This window comes from Bombyx mandarina, chromosome A1, assembly GCF_030267445.1.
Source record: "Bombyx mandarina strain Sakado chromosome A1, ASM3026744v2".
NCBI classification, from domain to species: domain Eukaryota; kingdom Metazoa; phylum Arthropoda; class Insecta; order Lepidoptera; family Bombycidae; genus Bombyx; species Bombyx mandarina.
In genome coordinates, this window is record NC_143234.1 from 9,743,032 (window position 1) to 9,768,732 (window position 25,701).

The 25,701-nt window shown below is 39.8% G+C and overlaps 1 protein-coding gene and 1 long non-coding RNA gene across 2 annotated transcripts in view; one reads left to right on the forward strand and one right to left on the reverse strand.

The window, feature by feature from the left end:
* Positions 1-21,387, reverse strand: part of LOC114253606 (solute carrier family 41 member 1) — a 154,306-nt gene extending 132,919 nt beyond the window's left edge. The window contains exon 1 of the mRNA XM_089739583.1: positions 21,027-21,387. The gene's annotated coding sequence lies outside the window, so the exon portion shown is untranslated. The remainder of the gene's footprint in view (positions 1-21,026) is intronic.
* LOC149499513 (uncharacterized) lies at positions 920-2,778 on the forward strand. Its single transcript, XR_016325695.1, has 2 exons — positions 920-1,188; positions 1,222-2,778. It is a non-coding gene; the product is annotated as an uncharacterized LOC149499513 (long non-coding RNA).
* Positions 21,388-25,701: the final 4,314 nt, after the last annotated feature.

The following is a 25,701-nucleotide window of genomic DNA, read 5'->3' on the forward strand; positions in this document are numbered from 1 at the left end:
CTGGTGGTAGGACCTCTTGCGAGTCCGCGTGGGTAGGTACCACCATCCAGCCTATTTCTGCCGTGAAACAGTAATGCGTTTCGGTTTGAAGGGCGAGGCAGCCGTTGTAACTATACTTGAGACTTTAGAACTTATATCTCAAGGTGGGTGGCGCATTTACGTTGTGAATGTCTATGGGCTCCATTAACCACTTCACACCAGGTGGGCTGTGAGCTTGTTCATCCATCTAAGCAATAAATAAAAAAAACAACAGCCTGTATTTAAAAACAAAGTGACACGAAACGATTTCTGTAAAGGTTTCGCAAACTTGTTCATTATCGTGAATGATATCTGAAGTGTTCGTAAATACGCGGGGCAGTCCTCAGAAACAAGATCTTTCGCAATACAAACCTACGCTACGCACTCGAATTCGCAAACCGTTAAGGAAAAAGCCTGTTAAATTATTTCTTTTGTCACACCTTTCTTTGTGTGTGATTGTAGGATTTGCTAAATAGAAACGACATATTTTGCGTTTTATCCATACAGACAAATTCGGTGTAATTCCCCTGATTTTGGTTTTTTTTTATTGCCCTTGTAGGCAGACGAGCATACGGCCCACCTGATGGTGAGTGGTTACCGTAGCCCATGGACTTCAGCAATGCCAGGGGCAGAGCCAAACCGCTGCCTACCGCTTAATACTCTCCACAAGCCTCTTTTAAAGAAGAACATGTCATAGCGCTCGGGAAACACCGTAGAGGGGAGCTCATTCCATAGCCGGATGGTACGGATAGTACGTGGGTGCAATATATATCACTAACGTGTTTATTCAATAGTCTTTGAAAGTAAACGAACTCAGGGATTGGCGGTAGGGGTATTGAAAGTCCACAGATAGGTTATTTATAGTAGGTTATTACAAGTTTTTTTTTTGTATTGCTTAGATGGGTGGACGAACTCACAGCCCACCTGGTGTTAAGTGGTTACTGGAGCCCATAGACATCTACAACGTAACTGCGCCCCCCACCTTGAGATATAAGTTCTAAGGTCTCAAGTATAGTTACAAAGGCTGCCCTACCCTTCAAACCGAAACGTATTACTGCTTCACGACAAAAATAGGCAGGGGGGAGGTACCTACCCGCGAAGGCTCACAAAAGGTCCTACCACCAGTATTTATCACTACCGTGTTTATTTAAATAGCCTTTGAAAGTAAACGTACCCAGGGATTGGCGGTAGGGGTATTGAAAGTCCACAGATAGGTTAGTTACAGTAGGTTATTACAGGTACTCTATCCTATCCGATTTGCTAGGGCTAGTGTTAGCAAATTCGCCAGGTTGAGTTCCGTGAGCTCGCCTACACGTTAGATGAGGCTGGCATAACTCCTGGAGACTACCAGCATAGGCATGCCACCCCGTCAGTAAGTATCTACAGGCGGCATCGCTGCGCCACTTTGAGAAGACGGCACGACATGAGAACCTTCTTGTCGTGGCCGCTGGAAATTACATACCCGATCCTGTAGACTGAATGGTTAACCGTCTACGTCGCCCAAAGCACGTCATCACGAATCCTCCTGATCCATTAACGGTGCTTTTAGGCACTACAAGCACCGGTCACCGTCCTCGCCGAACCCGTCACTTGCGACGAAGGGCTCGACGAGCGAATTAACCCACAGACACAGCCCACTGAGTTTCTCGCCGGATCTTCTCAGTGGGTCGCGTTTCCGACCCGGTGGTAGATTCTGCGAAGCACTGCTCTTGCTAGGGTCAGTGTTAGCAACTCTCCGGTTTGAGCCCCATGAGTTCACCTACACACGCTAGGGTAAGCTGAAATAGCCTCTCAAGGCTATCAGCATAGGTAGGGAAAAAAAAAACAAAAAAAAACCATAGGCATGCCAAAAAAACCTATGCGATTCTATCATTAAGCGTTCCGTGTGACAAATGGAACAGCTGTTATCCAATACAAACTTTAGGAGAACCTGCAAGAATTAGGTTTAAAGAATAAATTCATTGAGAATAAAATACTTATGACGACGCTTGGAGCTGAAAGTGAGTATTGTACTTTTTGACGAAGCATCTTACTGATAACTCTATTTCTATAATCTGACGAAGCGTCTTGCGGTTAATAATATGTACTTTTAGGTTATTAAAATAATATTTTGTGTAAACGTTTTGAAATAATTTTTACTGGTGGTAGGACCTCTTGTGAGTCTGCACGGGTAGGTACCACCGCCCCGCCTATTTCTGCCGTGAAGCAGTAATGCGTTTCGGTTTGAAGGGTGGGGCAGCCGTTGTAACTATAGTGAGACCTTAGAACTTATATCTCAAGGTGTGTGGCGCATTTACGTTGTAGATGTCTATGGGTTCCAGTAACCACTTAACACCAGATGGGCTGTGAGCTCGTCCACACATCTAGGCAATAAAAAAAAACAAAATGTGTGCAATTCACACGTGGTAGAAGTGAAACCTTCCAAAATTAAAATACAATTATCCTAAACGTATTAAGTATATGTAAAATTTTGTCATTAGTAAATAATTGTAAGGTAGCGCCCTCTGTGAATTGATATTTCAATTTCACGTATAATCCTAAATTAAAATTCACTACAAGAGCTTTCATACACACGTTAGTATTAAAAAATCTCACAGATGGCGCTGTATTAAATAGTATGTATATTTCTGTCTCATTCTTTGCTGGCTTCATCCTACACATTTTTGTATTTGTGTCTCTTACCTGTCGTTTTTTCCGTTGCATCCGGTTTGAAATCACAACGATTCTAAAGAAGTTTTTACTTCAAAAAAAAAAAATTAACTAAATAGAATAAAATACAATGTAATTATGTTTGAATACACAAAGTTTTATACCCAGGCAATCAGGGTTTTGATGTATTCTAAACTATTTGGTTTTATTTTAAATGTGTTTACCTATGTTGTCACGTACTTATAATTCAGTTGATAATTTATTATACAGCTGTTCTCAAGCAATATCGTTTTGTTTTGAGACAATTTGAAACCCTAATAATATGGATATAATGTATTATTTTATTCACATAAAAATAAAGTTTACTAGGGTAAAACTATAGTACAAATTGAGTTGCTCTATAAAGAGAAACAACATTTAAAGCTATTGCTTCACCAGTTTTTGTGTTTTTTTTATAATTTACAATTCAAAAATGTTTTTATATTTCTTATATTCTTTCTTCTAGTGTTTCCATATACAAAATTAAAATTTATGTCACCTGTATAACATATTAACCTCTTTATGTCATAAATCATATGGAGGTTACATGTGCTTAATATTTACTTCTTAGATTGTGCGTATGCTATTTGTATCGTTGTAAATTAGATTATATTGAATTTTGTATACTAAAACGTATCCAAGTTATAAATGCCTCGAGTTTCGTTTTAATAAAATATCATTTCTTCATCGTGGAAGTACGTGAACACAAACTTCGAAATGATTCATTTTAAATTGTCTTTTTCCGTCTATTATAAAAGCGATAAAAAGCTCTACGATCCGCGTCACGTCAAATACAGCTTTCTAAATTTGTTTGCAAGCTTTTTTTTCATGTTCAACCGGCAGGGGAAATCCTTAAACCTACCCTTAAAGCGGGCAATCCTAGAAAGGTTTTTATAAATGGGTTTCAAGTGGAAATTATTGTGACGGAATGAAATTTGCAAAAAACAAATGCATGGTGTTGTTTAGTCCAATCATCTAGATTCTTCGGGGATTGTTTTACAGTTATTTTGCGCAGCGAAAACTTTAAGCGTTCGGCTTAATTAAAATATTTCATTAATGCATCATCATCATCATCATCATCTCAGCCTGTTCATTGTCCACTGTTTAACATGGGCCTCTTCAACTGATGTCCAGTGCGGCTGGTCCGTTGTCACCTGCATCCAACGTGACCCACCGATTCTCACTAGGTCGTCGGTTCACACTGCGCTTGCCAATACGTGGTCACCACTCGAGGATATATCTGCCCCATCGGCTGTCCGATCTTCGTGCCGTGACCTACCCAATGCCACTTCAGCTTACTAATCCTATGTCAGCAACTTTGGTTCTTCTACGGATCTCCTCATTACTGATTCGGTCTCGTAGAGAAATACCAAGCATACTCCTCTCCATAGCTCGCTGCGTGACACTGAGCTTCCTAAAAAGATCCCTTGTGAAGTACCATGTCTCGGAACCGTAATTCATATTAAGGCTCAGCCCACTGAGTTTCTCACCGTATCTTCTCAGTGGGTCGCGTTTCCGATCTGGTAGTAAGTTCTGCGAAGTACTGCTCTTGCTAGGGCCAGTGTTAGCAATACTCCCGGTTTGAGCCCACCTCTCAAGGCTATCAGCATAGGTAGCGAAAAAAATAAAAATCTTAAGGCTTTGAGGAATTTTGGACGAGAACGCATTTTTTTATTTACCGAACGCTGCCCCTTGCCATTATTGCCTCCTTGCTTAAATGATGAATAGCTCTGACTACCATATCACGGATCCAGGATTCGATGAGCGGCCCGAGCAATATTTTCTTTAATGTTTACTGTTTTCAATAGTATTGCAAAACATATATTGTAGCGTATGAGAAATTTTATTATTACCTCAATTTAGTCAAGTTAATTCTTATCTATAAAATTAATTTAAAAAAATAATGATTAAAATCTTTGAAATTACAATATGAATTTGTCTAATATAAACAGTGCTGCTTTTGTATACAATCACTGAACATTTAGAGTTTTTAGAAGTTTTGAATGTGTAATTTGGACATTTTGTCCTGATCAGAATATTTCCTAAAAATTATATTCGATTCACATTATTTTTATTATTCTCTGAAACTGTAGCATATCATCATTATCATTCTCCTGCCCTTCTCTCAGTCACCTGGGGTCGGCGCAACATGTTTTCTCCTTCCATACTCCTTTATCATATACCATTTCTTCGCTCACTCGGCTCTTACACATATTGTCTTTCACGCAATCCATCCATTCCCTCTTAGGTTTACCTCTTCCTCTATATCCTTCCACATTCATAATTAACACTCTCTTACCAATCTCATTTTCATTTCGTCTCATCACATGCCCATACCATCCCAAACGAGCACTTCTCAGCTTCTCTGTCACAGGTACCACTTTCAGACTTCCTCTAACATATTCATTCCGTATTCTATCCATTCTCGTTACTTAACACATCCTTCGCAACATTCGCATCTCTGCTGCATGCAATCGCCTTTCATTCGCCACTTTAATCGTCCAACAAGTTGATCCATACAAGACGGCAGGCCTTATTAAGGTCTTATAATATATCTTCCCTTGTTCGTTGTACGGCCGAAAATCTTAGTAAGCTTTAACGCCACACTGCACGCTTATTTAAAGTTGCAGTTGAACAATAGCAACAGTCGTGCAACCCGGTTACGCGGAAGTTGGCTCCGATCCTCGCGACCGTAACATTTAACATTTACATTTAGTAATTAAACATTAATATATAACATATAACAATAACATTTAGAGCATTGAACATTTGTACAACCTAGAACATTTGTAGAACATAGAACATATTTGTAAGTGATTGTGAATTCAAGTGAGTTAGTAAAATCCAGACTTATCAGTGGTGAACAACTACTGCAACCCAGCTCTGTGCTCCCACATCCCTTTTCCCTTATACCTAGTCAGGTCATAAATTCTGTCACATGTTTAATATAAAATAGTTGAAACAAGTTTATTCATTATGTAACCATTCATATAGCCAAATGAACTTAACAAAACATAGATTCTTATGACACTAAAGTTTATTCAAAATGACCTCCGTGATTTTGAATACAGGCCTTCAATCTGCGCGGCCAGTCGTCTATCGCAGCACGAACGAGGTCCATGTCAATATTAGCGGCTGCCTTAATCAAGGATTTCTTGAGTGACTCCAAATTGGGATGAGGCTTTGAGCACGCCTTTTCCTCCAAGTGTTGCCATATCTTGTAATCTAACGGATTCAAATCGGAACTGGAGGAGGGCCAGTCTTCGTGCCGGATGAAGTCGATTTCACGCGCCGCCAGCCAGTCTTGTGTGCTCTTCGCTCTATGAGCTGGCGCCGAATCTATTTGGAATACCCAGTGCCTGTTATTGAATATGGTATGAGAAACAGGTTCCACAAGGTTCGTCAGGACTGTATTTTGATACACAACTGCATTCGTTTTTACACCTTTCTCACAAAAACATACCTCTGTTAAGCCCCAATAAGAAACTCCCAACCATACCATGAGCGAGGATGGAAAATGACCTCGTTGGACACGCGGAATACGGTTGCTCGCTTCTTCACTACTGTGTGCGTACACCTTATCATTTTGTTTGTTGTAGCTCTCTTCTACGGTAAAAATTTTTTCATCCGAAAAAAGAATTTCCCGATATTTTTTTCTCGCGTACCGCTTCAACAAAGCGCGGCATCTCTTCAGTCTCAGGTCCATTAGACGAGCATTCAAACAATGTCCTGTTTTTCTTCGATATGCCCGAAGCCCTAAGTCTTCATTTAACACCCTTTTCACCGTGGTTCTGCTTAACCCATCTGAAGGGCCAACAGTTTCTGCTTACGTTTGGGATTTCTTTGAATTCGCGCTTTCACAGCTTTTATCACTACTGGAGTCCTAACAGACCGAGGGCGACCACTTCTTGACCTGTCATCTACACTAGAGTCTTCATTGTATCGTTTGATGGTACGATAAACGAATCTTTTGGTTCTATTCAAATTTTTCAGTATGTTAAAAGTTTGAATTGGCGCGTAACCGCAACGATGCAACGCAATAACTGCAACATGGTCTTCTTTTAGCCCACTGAGTTTCTCGCCGGATCTTCTCAGTGGGTCGCGTTTCCGATCCGGTGGTAGATTCTGCGAAGCACGGCTCTTGCTAGGGTTCGTGTTAGCAACATCGTCAGGTTTGAGCCCCGTGAGCTCACCTACTAAAGTTAGGGTTACGCTGACATAGCCTCTCAAGGCTCTCAGCTTAGGTAGGCGAAAAAAAAAAAAAAAAAAGGTCTTCTTTAAGCGTCCACTCCATATTTAAAAATGAGTAAAATTCTAAAAGTATACATTTTTATTTTCATGAACAATTCGAAATTCGAATTCAATAAACTTTTTTGTGGGCAGCATTCTAAAAGAAAAGTTTTTACTGTGTGACAATACTTATGACCTGACTAGTTATATGTTCCTTTCCTTGAAACTGTAGCATATATTTACAACATAATTTTGCTAAGTAGAGTAGAGTAGACAACTTAAAATATTAAATCGTATTTGTATACCAGCTCACGATATATAAAAAAACAAGATGAGTTATTTGTTTAAGGACAAACAACATATTTATTTAGGTGTGAGGTGCATTGTTAATCACATTGACCTTAAAAGTTAAATGAATACAAGAATAAATCCGCATTTTGTACATAAAATATGGACTGCCATCGAGCTCTGTAGGTAATTTATCAAATCGTTCAACGCAAATCTGAAGTCTTCGTGGCCTAAAGGATAAGACGCCCGGTGTATTCGTATCGAGCGATGCACCGGTGTTCGAATCCCGCAGGCGGGTACCAATTTATCTAATGAAACACGTACTTAACAAATGTTCACGATTGACTTCCAAGGTGAAGGAGTAACATCGTGTAATAAAAATCAAACCAGCAAAATTATAATTTGCGTAATTACTGATGGTAGGACCTCTTGTGAGTCCGCACGGGTAGGTACGACCACCCCGCCTATTTCTGCCGTGAAGCAGTAATGCGTTTCGGTTTGAAGGGTGGGGCAGCCGTTGTAACTATACTGAGACCTTAGAACTCATATCTCAAGGTATCGATCATATATTTGTAGTACTTTATATATACTACACACACACACACACACACAATGTAATATTTCAATCGTGAACATTTAAACGTTGACATTTCCCTTAACACGCGACATTTATCTTTGTAATTAAAGGTTCGTTTTATTAGATATTAGCATCAACAGTTCGATATTTTTAATTGAACTTCAATTAAGTTTAATCCATTCAAATAGCTGAGGAAGTTTCTTACACGATTTATATTAGCTTCACATGTTTATAACTGACTCATTTAGACGCGATTTTGACCCACTTTAAATGGCCAGATTTCATTCAAACTTTGTAGATTTATCGAGGACCGATGACAATTAAATATTAAAAAAAAAAGCGGAAAAGAAAGATTAAAAAAAAATTTTATAAATTGAAATTCAACTAAAAAATTAAAAATGTTTAAAAAAAATTGTTTAAAAAAACTAAAAAACACACTTTATATAAAATTCAACTAAAATATTTATTATTTATTTTTAATGATTTTTTTACTTTAAATGGCTCTCCTGTAACGTTGCAAAAATGGCGCTTAAACAAAATACCTTTTCATATCACTATATACTATGTACTGTCTGCAAAAGTTATGTTTTGCTTGAGGTCTGATTTAACTGGACCAATGTTCGTTCATGATTTCCTAAAGAATCCAAATCTTGAGGTGTGCCCGTGAGGTTTTTTTTTATTGCTTTTGTGGGTGGACGAGCTCACAGCCCACCTGTTGTCAAGTGGTTACTGGAGCCCATAGACATCCACAACGTAAATGCGCCACCCACCGTGAGATATAAGTTCTAAGGTCTCACGTATAGTTACAACGGCTGCCCCACCCTTCAAACCGAAACGCATTACTGCTTCACGGCAGAAATAGGCAGGGTGGTGGTACCCACCCGCGCGGACTCACAAGAGGTCCTACCACCAGTAAGTAAGTGACGCTGATTTAGTCATAAATTTCCAACATTGAGGGCATAGTGATCGCAAAGAAAACGCACGCAATAGGGAAAGACAAGATTTAATCTAGTAAGTAGATATTTAGTTTTCCTTTCCCATAATTTAAGTTAGGAAGTTAATCGTTTAGCGTTTCCTTACAAATTAATATTATCCTCACGGACGACTGACGATTCATCACTTGTTCAAGGAAAACGGTCTGATAAAGCAATAGGGTGGTCAAATATTTTTATTAAATTCAATTAGCTGTGGATAATTTTCATTTTAAATGTAATATTACTGGTTACTGGCAAATTTTACTGGTGGTAGGACCTCTTGTGAGTCCGTGCGGGTGGGTACCACCACCCCTGCCTATTTCTGCCGTGAAGCAGTAATGCGTTTCGGTTTGAAGGGTGGGGCAGCCGTTGTAACTATACTTGAGACCTTAAAACTTATATCTCAAGGTGGGTGGCGCATTTACGTTGTGTATGTCTATGGGCTCCAGTAGCCACTTAACACCAGGTGGGCTGTGAGCTCGTCCACCCATCTAAGCAATAAAAAAAATATATAAATTTGTATATTTATTGGTGATAAGTTTTTTTTTTTAATTACCCTATTAGAAACGAGGAGAAAACCTGATATAAGCTTTAATAGAATTAGTCATCAGAGAGGTCACTTGTACAAGTTCCACAGTTAATTATTGTCCAGTATTTAAGATTTTTTACACGACGAATTTGAATTTCATCACGTTAAATACGATTTGTTAGTCTTTAGTCCACGACGTATTATAATCATGTTAAGAGTCCGTGGCCTTTACTGCGAGAATGTATAGAGTCACATGTGAGGTTTAAAAGAAATCCTCTAAGTTATCTAAACAAAAATGTTATTTATTTATTTTTATTGCCCTTGTAGGCAGACGAGCATACGGCCCACCTGATGGTGAGTGATTACCATCGCGCATGGGACTTCAGCAACGCCAGGGGCAGAGCCAGGCCCCAGCCTACCATAGTTAAGCCACTGTCTACCATAGCCAAACCATTGCCTGCCGTGGTATATTAAGGGGTATTAGGTAACAAATCACCAAACTTCTCTTTACTCTAGTAAGCCATCACGACATTCATACGTAAGAACTTCGATTCATCAAAATATCCCACTATAGAAACTTTGATGTCTATCATGCTGGAGTTCAGCAAAACCCTTAACTGTAAAACGTCAGCCCTATACACCGAACGTGATACTAAGGTGAACATGGTTCGAGGGATTTTCCCTATGATCAATTTATTTATGCACCAAGTACGTGTTTATTTTATGATTGTCTACATATCAAGGTCAGAGGATCTCTGCCTGACTATTAATCAGCCGATACCGGTATGACTGCCTAGAACAATGCCTAACAGATCTTGGTCAGAACTCAGTAATATAGACCTATACTAATTCTAGTTTTACTTAGATCACGTAACTTTATAAATTCAATCGATTTGGTATCCAGCAATGTACTTAGTCTGGCCATAAATACTGTTACAATTAAAAATAAACAAAATATTACATTTGAATTTGGAATCTGTCATTTTTATATGATTGCTCATTGAATTTTCACATTTTGGCGCCAATACATTGTACAATATTTTGCGATATTAAAATGGAGTGAGGTGATAAAGAGAACCGAATCGCTGTGATTGCATTACACAAAGTAGGTATGGAGCCAAATGCAATTTTTAAAACTCTCCATACGCTTGGTATTAGTAAAATGTTTGTGTACCGGGCTATTAATAGGTGCAATGAGACCTCCTCTGTTTGTGACAGAAAAAGATCTGGCCGTCCACGTAGTGTTCGTACGAAAAAGGTGGTCAAAGCAGTGAGGGAAAGAATTCGAAGAAATCCTGTCCGAAAGCAAAAGATTTTATCTCGGGAGATGGAGATAGCACCTAGAACCATGTCGCGTATTTTAAAAGACTTAGGACTTGTAGCCTATAAGAGACGTACTGGTCATTTCTTAACTGACAATTTAAAAGAAAATAGGGTGATAAAATCGAAACAACTACTGAAGCGGTACGCAAAGGGAGGTCATAGAAATTTTTTGTGTACGGATGAGAAAATTTTTACAATTGAGCAACATTTTAACAAACAAAATGACCGTATTTATGCTCAAAGCTCTAAGGAAGCTTCCCAATTAGTCGACAGAGTGCAACGTGGGCACTATCCGACTTCAGTGATGGTTTGGTGGAGTATTAGCTTTAGGATTTTTTTTTAATTATTATTAGGATTAGCTATGAAGGAGTGACTGAGCCATACTTTTGTGAAAAAGGTATCAAAACATCGGCATAAGTGTATCAAGATACCATTCTTGAGAAGGTAGTGAAGCCTCTTAACAACACCATGTTCAATAATCAAGAATGGTCCTTCCAGCAAGACTCGGCGCCAGGTCATAAAGCTCGGTCTACGCAGTCTTGGTTGGAAACGAACGTTTCGGACTTCATCAGAGCTGAGGACTGGCCGTCGTCTAGTCCCGATCTTAATATGCTGGATTATGATTTATGGGCAGTTTTAGAGAGTACGGCTTGCTCTAAGCGCCATGATAATTTGTAGTCCCTAAAACAATCCGTACGATTGGCAGTGAAAATTTTCCCATGGAAAGAGTGCGTGCTTCTATTGATAACTGGCCTCAACATTTAAAGGACTGTATTGCAGCCAATTCCCCCAAGCCAATTCAAAAACCCCTTCGAATAAGCTTTTTATACTTTAAATTGGTTTTATATTTATGTATTAAACTAACACACTGTAAAAGTAATAAATGTTATTTGCAATAGAATTTTTATTTTTCCTTTGTCTCAGTATTTATGACAAGACTAGGTATATACTTATACAGGTTATATTGGAAAAGAGCAAGCCCTGAGTTTTGCGCGAGTGTATTTTGCCACTGCAGGAGTGATACTCTTCGTCAGTATAATTAATCATTAATCTTAACGTTGCGCTCAGTAAATCCCTGCGGGTTCACGGCTAAACCACCCTCACACACACAGTCAAGCTACCTGTCCATATGTCATGGTTAGGTATGCAGCATTGTAAACCCTCACGTCCTCAATCTGATCTCCCGGAAGGACGTATAGCGCAATAGGCTAGCTTCTTCTCAACAACGGGGACTCGACATGGCAACGTGCCATCTCTACCTGAGTTTGACGGCGTGCGTGTTGTTGGGGATACCGCCTTTGAATCTGGAGACCAAGCCACTCGTTGCTGACCAGTGGCAAGCTAACCTCCATACTCAGTCTCGACGGCGACGCTATGATCTTCACGCTGGTGCGTTTGGCCGATTCTTGACATTGTACTGGAACTGCAACTGTACACGACATAGGTCCGCGTTCCTTTTTTTTTTTATTATTATTTAAATGTTACTGGTGGCCCGAAGGCCTTTTCAGTTTCACCAGGACAGGTGGGCGAGCAAAGGCACAGCCAGGAGGGATAGGATTTGCTAACAACTGCCCGAGCGCCTCCAACTCCGAACAACTCAAGAGCAATTGCTTCGCGAATGAATCTACTACCGGATCGGAATCGCGACCCGCTGAGAAGATCCGGCTAGAAACCCAGCGGGCTGATGCATGGGTTAGGTTGCACGTCGACCTCTTTGTCGAGTTCGACGAGTACGGTTACCGGGGTCCCTAAGCCTGCTCCTAGTATTAGAGCTGAAGGCGTCTAATGCAAAGGTTATTGGATGTGATGGATCCTTAAGGACGTGTCGATTTTTTTTTTATTGCCTTTGTTGGCAGACGAGCGTACGGCCCACCTGATGGTAAGTGGTTACCGTCGCCCATGGACTTCAGCAATGCCAGGAGCAGAGCCAAGCCACTGCCTACAAATTATGATGACGCATAGCCTTATCGAAGTACCGTTCTGACGCTGACTTCATGAATTTCCGAATTGATTCGAGGCCCAGGTCGTCGTGTAGGTCAACGTTCCTCACGAACCACGGAGCCCCGATAGCTAACCTGCAAAGTAGGATTGTAGGGATTGGTGGGTGTCTATGCGTGTGCGGGCCGCGTGAGCAAACACCACACTCGCGTAAGTCATGATGGGCCTTATGCAAGTTTTGTAAAGTGTCACCTTGTTCCGAAGAGACATTTTACTCCGCTTACAGATCATGGGGAAGATGGGGAAGATCATGGGGAATAAACGCGGCACGGTCACGGACTGATTTTATAAGCGGACGGAATGTCATCGATGCATCCAGGGTAACGCCCAGGTACTTGACCTTCCTGGCCCAGGGTATGGGTTGTCTAAAGAGAATAATCGGGGGTGAGGTTCGTGCTGTGAGCCCGTATCTATCAATCGCTATCAACAGCTTGGTAATGTAGAAATCTGACGATGCGATGCGGTGCGTGCGGTGACTATCACGGAAGTTTTCGTCGCCTACACTCGTCACCTTTTGCACGAGCTTTATTGCCAGTAGCCATGTTCTTACTTGTTCTTGTTGTGATTGTGCAGATATTGCGCTAGCTGGCCACACCTAATATCTAACCAGCAAAGGCCAGGGCTTTATCGGACATAAAGCAAGTACGCCTCTAGTAAATCTGTCTCAAAGTAAGTCCAAGGACAAGGACCATACGCCCAAGGGTTGTAATGCTGCTGCAGTTGAAACTTCGATTGTCTCAAAGCCGGCCATGAGTCAAAACAACCGATCTAAGAAAAGATTATTAATGAGTGTTTCATTTCATTGAAACCACACATTCCTTCGGCTATTAGGTTAATGTGATAGTCAGATCGTTTTCCTAAAACTTAATTTACTGCTCTTGAGTACTCATAGAACCCAATTAGTAATCATGGCCACACCCACTAACACCGATATGATCACTTTTCCAAGATTTTCGAACGTTAGTACCCGGATATAAGGATCACCAAAAATGTACAACTAATAGCAACCACTTCTGAAAATTCAGATTACCGTAGCCACACTGCAGGGAGGTCTATCATATCCAGCCAAAACATTTTTGTGGTCGTCGTGGCCTAACGGATAAGACGTCCGGTGCATTCGTGTTGATCGATGAACCGGTGTTCGAATCTCAGGCGGGTACCAATTTTTCTAATGAAATACGTACTCAACAAATGTTCACGATTGACTTCCGCGGTGAAGGAATAACATCGTGTAATAAAAATGAAACCCGAAAAATTTTAATTTGCGTAATTACTGGTGGTAGGACCTCTTGTGAGTCCGCACGGGTAGGTACCACCGCCCCGCCTATTTCTGCCGTGAAGCAGTAATGCGTTTCGGTTTGAAGGGTGGGGCAGCCGATGTGACTATACTGAGACCTTAGAACTATATCTCAAGGTGGGTGGCGCATTTACGTTGTAGATGTCTATGGGCTCCAGTAACCACTTAACATCAGGTGGGCTGTAAGCTCGTCCACACAGCTAAGCAATAAATAAATAAAAAAAAAAAAAAAAAAAAAAAAAAAAAAAAAAAAAAAAAAAAAAAAAAAAAAAAAAAAAAAAAAAAAAAAACTTGAAACTAGTAGTTTAAAACAAATGGAACAGAAGCTCACCTGGTGTTAAATGGTTATGGTGCCCATACACATCACCTCAATGATGCCAACCACCTTAAAAGAAAATGTTGTAGACTCCATGGCAATGTGTGACGACTGTCCCTTCAAACGCGTGATTAATTCGTAACAGAAATATACAGGAGGGCTGTACCTAGTCGTGTAAGCTTATAAAACCAGCCCAAACAAATAAAATCAAATAATATCACGACTAATCTGGTATTTAGTGTCAGAACTCATTAATAACGTCAATACCTTTGTACCCCTTGAGATTTGAGATCGAAATGTTTCGGTGCCAAACCTGACTGTGCTGTGTAAGTCAATAGGTGCTATCGACCCGTGCTGCTGCAAAACGCGCCATTAAATCGGCAATTGCGCACTTTTTTTTATTTTTTTTATTGCTTAGATGTGTGGACGATCTCACAGCCCACCTGGTGTAAGAAACGCATTACTGCTTCACAGTAGAAACAGGAGGGGTGGTGGTACCTATCCGTGCGGACTCACAAGAGGTCCTACCACCAGTAAAAAATTTTCATTTCCATTACACGATTTTAATCGATCACCCAGAAAGTGGCTTGTCGACGAATGATAGGACATAGAAACACAAAAAAAAATAGTAGGTACCTGCAGGTTTTCAAGCCAAACATAAATATATCACACGACACTATTCCGTTTTATGAGACCATAAAAAATATCATCAAGCATGCATAACATGCGTGACGCGCGTGTGCCAAGCACGCATGGCGTGACTGCCTGAAGCTTTTGGACTTGGAACACTATCTTTTTTTTTTTTATTCCAACACGTACTCATCGCATGACCACGAGCGCTCACAGAATTACTGAGATGTCAGTCATACAATTCACGAGTACTTTAGTAGTGCAGCAGTAAATTTATTAGTAGCATACCTACGTTAAAAAACTAATCCCTCATTCAGAATTATACTAACTAGTGGTCCCGCAGTAGTCGAAATTCGACTACAATTAATTGGAATTGGAAGTTTGTACACTATTATTATTATATTAATTCTATTTTTAAAGACTATTATACTTCTATAATCACAAATTTCGCCAAGACTACACTATATAAAAATATTAATAAAGACAAACAATATACCTATTCTCAATTTGACCACAGACGTCAAAAACAAAAGTTTGACAAAAAATAAATAGTATGCATGCGTGTGTGCGTCAAATACATGGTAGTGTGTGTAATGTTTTTTTTAATTGATTTAATGTATTTTTAGGCATAATTTAAAAAAAATATTAACATTCTGCACTCCTTCTCTATATTACCTATAAGTGTGGGAAATTTCATACTTTTTTTTATTTATTGCTTACATGGATGGACGAGCTCACAGCCCACCTGGTGTTAAGTGGTTACTGGAGCCCATAGAAATCTACAACGTAAATGCAGCACCTATCTTGAGGTATAAGTTCTAAGGTCTCAGTATAGTTACAACGGGTGCCCCACCCTTCAAACCAAAACGCATAACTGCTTCACGGCAGAAATAGGCAGGGTGGTGGTACCTACCCGTTCGGACTCACAAGAGGTCCTACCACCAGTATATCACATACCAAATACTATCATCGCTTAAAAATAAATTCCTCCTGAGCAAGCGAGGTTTTATATGGAGTAGATCAAGGATTCTACACCAAACAACATTTTAACTTAGACCTATTATATCCACTTCCCTCAGAAATGACTCTCTTTAGGTCTCCAACCTGGTTTGAAGGAAAGGACCACCGTTATTTAATCCAATTGAGACTTCGATCTGTGTGCTAAGTACGAATTTTTTAACTTTCTCATCATAACATATTGGATGCAATGTCGGCCTGTATGTCACGTATATAACTAGTCAGGTCATAAGTATTGTCACACAGTAAAAACTTTTCTTTTAGAATGCTGGCCACAAAAAAGTTTATTGAATTCGAATTTCGAATTGTTCATGAAAATAAAAATGTATACTTTTAGAATTTTACTCATTTTTAAATATGGAGTGGACGCTTAAAGAAGACCGTGTTGCAGTTATTGCGTTGCATCGTTGCGGTTACGTGCCAATTCAAATTTTTAACATACTGAAAAATTTGAATATAACCAAAAGATTCGTTCATCGTACCATCAAACGATACAATGAAGACTCTAGTGTAGATGACAGGTCAAGAAGTGGTCGCCCTCGGTCTGTTAGGACTCCAGCAGTGATAAAAGCTGTGAAGGCGCGAATTCAAAGAAATCCCAAATGTAAGCAGAAACTGTTGGCCCTTCAGATGGGTTAAGCAGAACCACGGTGAAAAGGGTGTTAAATGAAGACTTAGGGCTTCGGGCATATCGAAGAAAAACAGGACATCGTTTGAATGCTCGTCTAATGGACCTGAGACTGAAGAGATGCCGCGCTTTGTTGAAGCGGTACGCGGGAAAAAAATATCGGGAAATTCTTTTTTTTTATGAAAAAATTTTTACCGTAGAAGAGAGCTACAACAAACAAAATGATAAGGTGTACGCACACAGTAGTGAAGAAGCGAGCAACCGTATTCCGCGTGTCCAACGAGGTCATTTTCCATCCTCGCTCATGGTATGGTTGGGAGTTTCTTATTGGGGCTTAACAGAGGTACATTTTTGTGAGAAAGGTGTAAAAACGAATGCAGTTGTGTATCAAAATACAGTCCTGACGAACCTTGTGGAACCTGTTTCTCATACCATGTTCAATAACAGGCACTGGGTATTCCAACAAGATTCGGCGCCAGCTCATAGAGCGAAGAGCACACAAGACTGGCTGGCGGCGCGTGAAATCGACTTCATCCGGCACGAAGACTGGCCCTCCTCCAGTTCCGATTTGAATCCGTTAGATTACAAGATATGGCAACCCTTGGAGGAAAAGGCGTGCTCAAAGCCTCATCCCAATTTGGAGTCACTCAAGACATCCTTGATTAAGGCAGCCGCCGATATTGACATGGATCTCGTTCGTGCTGCGATAGACGACTGGCCGCGCAGATTGAAGGCCTGTATTCAAAATCACGGAGGTCATTTTGAATAAACTTTAGTATCATAAGAATCTATGTTTTATTAAGTTCATTTTGGTATATGAATGGTTACATAATGAATAAACTTGTTTCAATTATTTTACATTAAACATGTGACAGAATTTATGACCTGACTAGGTATATACTCGAAAATCATTGGATATTTAATCACATCTGTTTCAGTTCGACGCATCAGTGTGTTTAGTGCGAGTTTTTTAACGTTCTCAATCGCGTAAAAGTTAACTAAAATTTGTATGCAGTTGGAACAGCGCCCCTAGCGGCAAACGTAGGCAAGGCAAACGTTCCAACTCCATACAAATTTGAGTTTACTTTTACGTTATCGAGAACGTTAAAAAACTCACACTAAGAACACAGATGTCTCAACGCGTCGGCAGCATTCGCGTCGTGATGTCTGTGGACTCCTTTAAGCACTTAAAATTAAGTGGACGTTGAAATAATTACTCCGTTTACGTAACAGATTTTTATGATTAATATTAAATCATCTTTTTTATCAAGTCTTTTATTCAGTAATTATCAAGCTAATTATCGCCAAAATTTTGTAGGGTGGGCTTAGCTTAATACCGTATCATTTTATTGTTCAAAAACAAAGCTTCAGTTTGCTACTGATAAATGCTCACATAATGTCTTTTAATACGTTTATCCGATTCAGTTGAAATATATTATAATACATTATATTGTTGGCAGCTCTTCGCGGACCCATAGTGATATTAACGAGCGAATTAGTAAGCTGAAGTGGCAATGGTCTGGCCATATTAGCCGGACAGCCGATAACCGTTGGGTTAAACGCGTTCTTGAGTGGAGACCGCGAACTGGAAAAAGCAGTCCAGGACGCCCTCAGGCTTGGTGGAGCGATAATCTGTGCAGGGTGGCTGGCAGGAACTGGATGAGAGAAGCCGAGGATCGTGCTCAGTGGCGAACAATTGGAGAGGCCTATGTCCGGCAGTGAACTGCTATAGGCTGATGATGATGATGATGAGATGGCGTACTGGCTGCGACTGGTGGCGATCAATATTTCATGATAGCCTAATCAATAAAAATGAGACTGTTTTGGCTAATTTTGGGCTTAAAATGTAAGTATTCGTTCAAAATGAAGTTCTTATCAAAATCTTATTGATAAAATAAATATTTACTGGTGGTAGGACGTATTGTGAGTTCGCACGGGTTGGTACCACCACCCTGCCTATTTGAAGGGTGGGGCAGCCGTTGTAACTATACTTGAGGACTTAGAACTTATATCTCACGGCGGGTGGCGCATTTACGTTGTAGATGTCTATGGATCCAGTAACCACTTAAGACCAGGTGGGCTGTGAGCTCGTCCACACATCTAAGCTATAAATAAAAATAAAAAAACAACAACAGTGTACAACATTAACCGCTTTGGGTATTTTTTTTTAATTGTCTCAACAGTTAAAATTCACTTTTACAGTCGCATGATAATTACGTTAAAATATTAAAGCCGTGTAGGACTTTTCCAGATTACGTTTATACTTTATCAAAATTGAGTTAGTTAGCCTTAAAGCATTGTGTCGACCAAATTTGATTGTCGAATTTAGAAAAGCTTATTCTGACCTTGAAGTGGTCGTGGCCTAACAGATAAGATGTCCGCTATACTGGTATGTCACTATGCCAGTGTTCAAATCCCACCAGCAGGTAACATTTTGCGGGGCCGGTCTTGAGTGGTTGACGCCGCGCACCTTCTCGCGCGCCTTTCTCAAGGCGTAGTTTGCCGGCGGGAATTTGAAGAAAAGGTTGGAAAGGACCTTGGTTTTCCTCTTTTCCTATGGAGGCACCGGGGTCCGACATAACCCGGTCTGCTATCCCCCTCGACCGGGTGTCCGTAAAGGGAATCCCCAGCATTAAAAAACGGTACCATTTTCAAATTTAATACGTATATTCAATACGTCATTTGTTCACGAATGACGTCCGCGATGAAGGGATCATGTTATATTCAGTAATAAAAAATAATCCCGGAAATACTTAAATTTGTCTCACAATTGTGACATAAAACTCGAGTGTTAAGATTAGTAACAGCCACGTGGAGACATCTGTTGGCTCTGATAACGACTTAGCACCAGATAGGCCGTGGTATCGTTCACCAATCTACGCAATTTAAAAAAAAATGTATTAGAGTATAATTTATAATCTATGCATTAGCAAGCGAGCTCCGTCGAGGCAGATTGACCAGTAACTCCTACTAAATAAGGGAGGAAATCCTGTGCTTACTATTTATCAGTAGGTTTAGTTGTGTTAAGCAATTTGAAATAAAATGTAAACCATTTAAAATGTAGCCTCGTTGTTTGTAAATATCGAGCAAGATCATTACTATTTTTACATTCCCGATCCTGCGGACAGAATGGAAAGCAGTCGACGTCGCCCCAAACACGTCATTTCGGATCCTCCCGATCCACTAACGGTGCTTTTAGGTACCTCAAGCACCGGTCATAGTTCTCGTCGAACCCGTCGCTTGCGACGAAGGGCTCGACGAGTAAAATAACCATCAGACACAGCCCACTGAGTTTCTCGCCGGATTTTCTCAGTGGGTCGCGTTTCCGATCCGGTGGTAGATTCTGCGAAGCACGGCTCTTGCTAGAGTTCGTGTTAGCAACGTCATCAGGCTTGAGCCCCGTGAGCTCACCTACTAGTTAAGGCGACGCTGATATAGCCTCTCAAGGCTTAGGTAGGAAAAAAAGAAAAAAAAAAAACAATTTTTAGAAGACTGCTGGTCTCGGTCCTTAGGGGTAGGGATTATGCTTAGAATAATTATTCTAAGAGATTGCGATGGAAAAGAAAATAGAATGCTGGAATACGCCTACCTTGAAACGGACTAAGCAGTTCTACTTGTAACTTAATTGAGTAAATTCTTCAATTACTAATTACGCAGTTATTCAAACTGTGGCCTTATTGTTTTGTGTCAATACAAAACCTAATCGCAAGCTTGAAGTTAATTCCTAATTTTAGTACACATTTTATTGTTTTTGTCGTTATTGTATTAATTGTCAAGGCTCTTAATAAAATTTGTATTAGTTAACGTTGTTATTAATTTTTAATAACACCTATCGTCTATCTCTGTCTAATATAACTAATATATAAATACCTATCGATATTTTTAATATGAATACATATTGAAAGTTAGCGATACAGGAGAAAGGGTGTATATTTGTTAATAGGTAATAGTTGTCTTAATACACTTTTGATAATTTACAAACGGAACTTCGTTCAACGTTGTCGCCTTCAGGTCGACTCTACGATGGACATCATTTAATACAACCACCTACGCAGAGTACATACTGTACCTATTTATATTTATTTGACCAACGGAACAATGGTCGTGCGTTTTTTAAACTAAATTAAACCAAGTTGTGCTCATCAGAGCTCACAATTGGAAGCGCGTGTATTTTTAGAGATTTTATGGAAGCACGTAATTGGTTTTATAGTATCAACAAAAAAGATAGAATCATATCATATTCCATAGATAATGCTTTGTGTTATCATTGATTGAATTAGATATGTTTCGGCTTGGATTTTCAAAGTAATCTTATTGTAATTTCTATCATTTGTGTATCAGATAATCGCCTAGTCAACTGTCCAACAATATCAATGATTGATTGAGAAGCTACCGTCCACCTGATATTTATCTACAAACATGCCACGTGACAAAAATTCTATGAAAACCTTTCTAATGCAAGCACTATCTGTTCACTACAATTCTACCTGTTATAAACTGTTTGTCGACTCACCAATCACATAGTTGTTTAAAAAAAATATTGTCCGCTTTCTATGAAGTGTGACGTAAAATGATTTTAACAGAGGTTATGTTTCGAAGATTTTCGAAAACAGCTGAGTCCAAGACAGTTTGAGCTCTGCCACAAAAAAACGATTAGGCAATCGCGGTTCGCGTGGTGCTGGTTTATTGATGTCAAAGGTTACAATCAATTATTTTAGCGCATTAAACTCACATTTGTTTTGTTATTCACTTTTTTATTACACACTTTAGTACTGGATGAAGTATTTTGCCGTTTTTATATCTTAATTTCAATTGCAGCGTTTGTTTTGTAATATTGTGAAAAAGACGCCATGTTTGGTCTGCAATGGCCGCGGCACGACATTTTTTCGCGCGCATGCGTCAACAAGGGTGAATATTATGAGATTATTGGCGGAAATCCCGTAATAGGAAAACTGGGTCTTTAATTTAATTACTTAGATGAAGCAATGCATTGTAAGTAGAGTTTTTTTTCAATCTGGCTAATAGAGTGCTGTTCATTAATAACCTATTGCGTTGCTCGCAGCGACATTCATGATTGTTCATATGATCGTCATTGTTGCAATTTCTAGAAAATTCTGGATTGATTCAAGAGGAATTGTTTGAGATGATTCCATTATGTTTTTACCATCACACCACCCGCCACCGGAGTAGAGTTCATCCATACCATACTACCTAAAACCACTGCGTTCATCCACAGTGCGTTTCCAGAGATATTTTTTGCTACGTACCATCTGGCTTTGACAGAAGCTCCCCTCCACAGTGTTTCCCGAGAGCTATGACATGTCCTTATTCAGGTGAGGCTTGTAGAGAGTACTTAACAGTACGCAGCCGCTTGGCTCTGCTGCGGGCATTGCTGAAGTCCATGGGCGACGGTAACCACTCACCATCAGGTGGGCTGTATGCTCGTCTGCCTACAAGGGCAGTAAAAAAAAGTGGCCCGATGTTTTCAAATTGTCCTGGTCTGTTTATTAGTAGAGTAGACGCACCTGATGGGTAGCGAAGATGGCGCCCGTACATTTCACAAAGGTTCTCGCGTCATAGCAGAAATAAGCAGGTTAAATAGGCAAATCAGTTGGCCTGTAAACTCGTCTGCCTTCGATAGCAAAAAATAATACTATAAAATCACTTTCAATGGTTTTTTATAACACTTAAAACGGTTTTATTTATAATTGACTAGCGGCACGCTCCGACTTCGCTCAGGTCTTTAATAAAAATTTCAACGATATTTGACGTTGTTTTATTTTTTTAAATAAAATAACACTTATTGCGGCATAACCTTAATAGTTAGACATATGCTGTCGCGACACTTTTTGTAAATAATAATGTGTTCTACAAAGTCGTAGTACCTACATTATTTTATTCTATCATCAATAGTTTTCGCAGGGCACAGTACGTTATTGGATTTTTAGTAAGGATTCAAAAATTTTTCAATAAAGATTATAGCCTATGTTTTTTTTTATTTGTTTTTTTATTGCTTAGATGTGTGGACGAGCTCACAGCCCACCTGGTGTTAAGTGGTTACTGGAGACCATAGACATCTACAACGTAAGTGCGCCACACACCTTGAGATATAGTTCTATGGTCTCAGTATAGTCACAACGGCTGCCCCACCCTTCAAACCGAAACGCATTACTGCTTCACGGCAGAAATAGGCGGGGCGGTGGTACCTACCCGTGCGGACTCACAAGAGGTCCTACCACCAGTAATTACGCAAATTATAATTTTGTGGGTTTGATTTTTATTGCACGGTGTTATTCCTTCACCGTGGAAGTCAATCGTGAACATTTGTTGAGTACGTATTTCATTAGAAAAATTGGTACCCGCCTGCGGGATTCGAACACCGGTGCATCGCTACATACGAATGCACCGGACGTCTTATCTTTTAGGCCACGACGACTTCAAATGTACTATGTCACTCGGGAATTGTGTAGCTTCAAAACAGCAAAAGATTTTTTTAAATCGGTTCACTAGTTTCGGAGCCTATTCAATACAAACAAACAAATCTTTCCTCTTTATAATATTAGTATAGATTAGTATAGAAGTATAGATATTGCTGGACTTTCTTTGACGGAAATCTTCATTGTATTTTTTTATTCCACAGATTCTAACTGTTATTGATTAGGTCAATGACTTACAATCGTTATATATACACAAAAAGACATTCACGTCGCGGTACTACAGACACGGCAGTAGTGCTCGTCTGCCGATGAAGTGGAATAAAAAGGTCATGAACTCGAGAGGTCTGGCTAGCGTCCGTCATATTTCAACGGTAAATCATGATAAAGTCTAGTTCAGCTACTGAATAAAAGTACAGAAGACGATAAATTCAAATTCAAATATTTATAATGTTTTTTTTTTTTTCTTGGGAAATTCCTGAATCGTACTCTTAAATCCCGGAAGCCTTTATACTCAGTAAAACGACATGTTAAAATATTGATCTTGTATTTATTTTTATTTTTTATTGCTTAGATGGGTGGATGAGCTCACTCACAGCCCACCTGGTGTTAAGTGGTTAATGGAGCCCATAGACAACTACAACGTAAATGCGCCACCCATCTTGAGATATAAGTTCTAAGATCTCAGTATGGTCACAACGGCTGCCCCACCCTTCAATCCGAAACGCATCACTACTTCACGGCAAGAATAGGCAGGGTGATGGTACCTACCCGTGCGGACTCACAACAGGCCTTACCACCAGTATTATGTAGGCGTATCTTGTAAATGTCGTTAGCGCGATTCAGACTTTTATCGAATTTCTTCTATGAACCGAATTTCTATGATAATTAACGCTACATGAGGATCTTTTTTTTCTGCCTATGCTGATAGCCTTGAGAGGCTACTTCAGCTTCACCCTAACATGTAGGTGAGCTCACGCGGCTCAAACCGGAAGTGTTGCTAACACTGGCCCTAGCAAGAACAAGGCTTCGCAGAATCTACCACCGGATCGGAAGCACGACCCACTGAGATGGTCTGGCGAGAAACTCAGTGGGCTGAATCTATGGGTTAAAAGAATATCGTTCACGAATGACTTCTGTGATCAAAGAATAACATCGTGTAATAAAAATCTAGCCAGCAAAAATTATATTCAGCGTAATTACTATAGAACTGACCTCAAGTCTCAAGATCCACTCACGTCGTCTCTATGAGCTTCGGTAACCAGTCTCCCGTGCGTCTTATAATAATAAAATATGTCTCTCAATCTATTTTTATTAGTCTACTAGCTGACCCGGCAGACTTAGTACTGCCTCAATCGATAAACAAAAGACCTAAACTTTTGTATGAAATAAACTTAAAACAAACAAAGGAATCCGTTTGACGGGGGGGACATCAAAGGAAAAACAAAATTGTAATTTTTATTTAATTCCGAGCGTTTTCATATTTGTCTACCTTTTAAACCTTCTCTGGACTTTCACCAATAATTCAAGACCAAAATTAGCCAAATCTGTCCACCCGTTCTCGAGTTTTAGCGAGACTAACGAACAGCAAATATTTTTATATATCGACGCTTGAAAGGCAAAAGTGACTAAGCGACAATAACTGCTTTGTACATAAATGATAGGCAATAACCATATTCGATGCGCAAAAAAATAAATTTCTAGGTCTATTGAAATCATTTCAATCCTACAGCTACTAGCTAGATTCTACTACAGCTAGGTTCGTTAAAATAAATTTTGTTTTCAGGTATTTCAACTTTAAATTAGTCTACTGTAAAGTTCACGCATTGTCGCTTAGTCACGTTTGCCTTTCAAGCGTCGATATATAGATTTATTATTAGTCTATTATAGACCCTGAGTATTACATTCTTGATCCAGTATCAGATTTGGCCACTATTAGGCTGCTGTATGCTTAAAGTCAATCCAAAGATCCATCTATATTTCATAACTACATTGTCTGCGAATGCGAATCTGCCTCGCGGTGATAGAATTTCACAATTCAACTTGACCCACTTTAGCGTGCTACGTACGCTCATATTACGCAAACGGAATGAAAGGTTCTCGAGTAATTGATCGAAGGTTTGAGAGTGCTTCTGTGATTGTTCGGTGTTACATAAATTGTAACCATCTTGGAAGTCCGATTGATTGGAGTTCTCGCTGGCTCGCGGCATTTTGGGGCCTTCTATGATACAAAGGTTGCGTGTTCTATCGTCTCCTTCATTGACAGTGTTTCAACTAATGTCATAGCTAGCTACATAGCACAGCTATGTGAGAAGATCCAGCGAGAAACTCAACGGACTGAGGTTAGTGCCTAGGTTTCAAGGCGACGAGTTAGTTGCAGGCGTCTAGTTAGTTAATCGGATGGATCTATAAGGACGTGTTTAGAGTGTCGAGTCGGAATTGCACTGTTTGAAACTTGTACACGAGCTCATCTTGAAAATGCCGTTAACGCGATTCTTATCTTTTCAAATATCTGTTCTATCATAGCTACCGCCTCGCGTGATAGTAGTACCTGCAAACCAAACTGTAACTGTCGGAGCATAAGACAGACTAAATGAATACCATTCAGAATTTAGAGAACTAGTTACGGATATCAAGAAAAAATGCTGTAAACAAATCATCAGGCAATCCGCTCCACAGTGGTGATGCTATCCAAATTAGCGTTATCTTGGCTAGCCTGAACTTTATCATAGTCTCTACCGATGATCACCACTG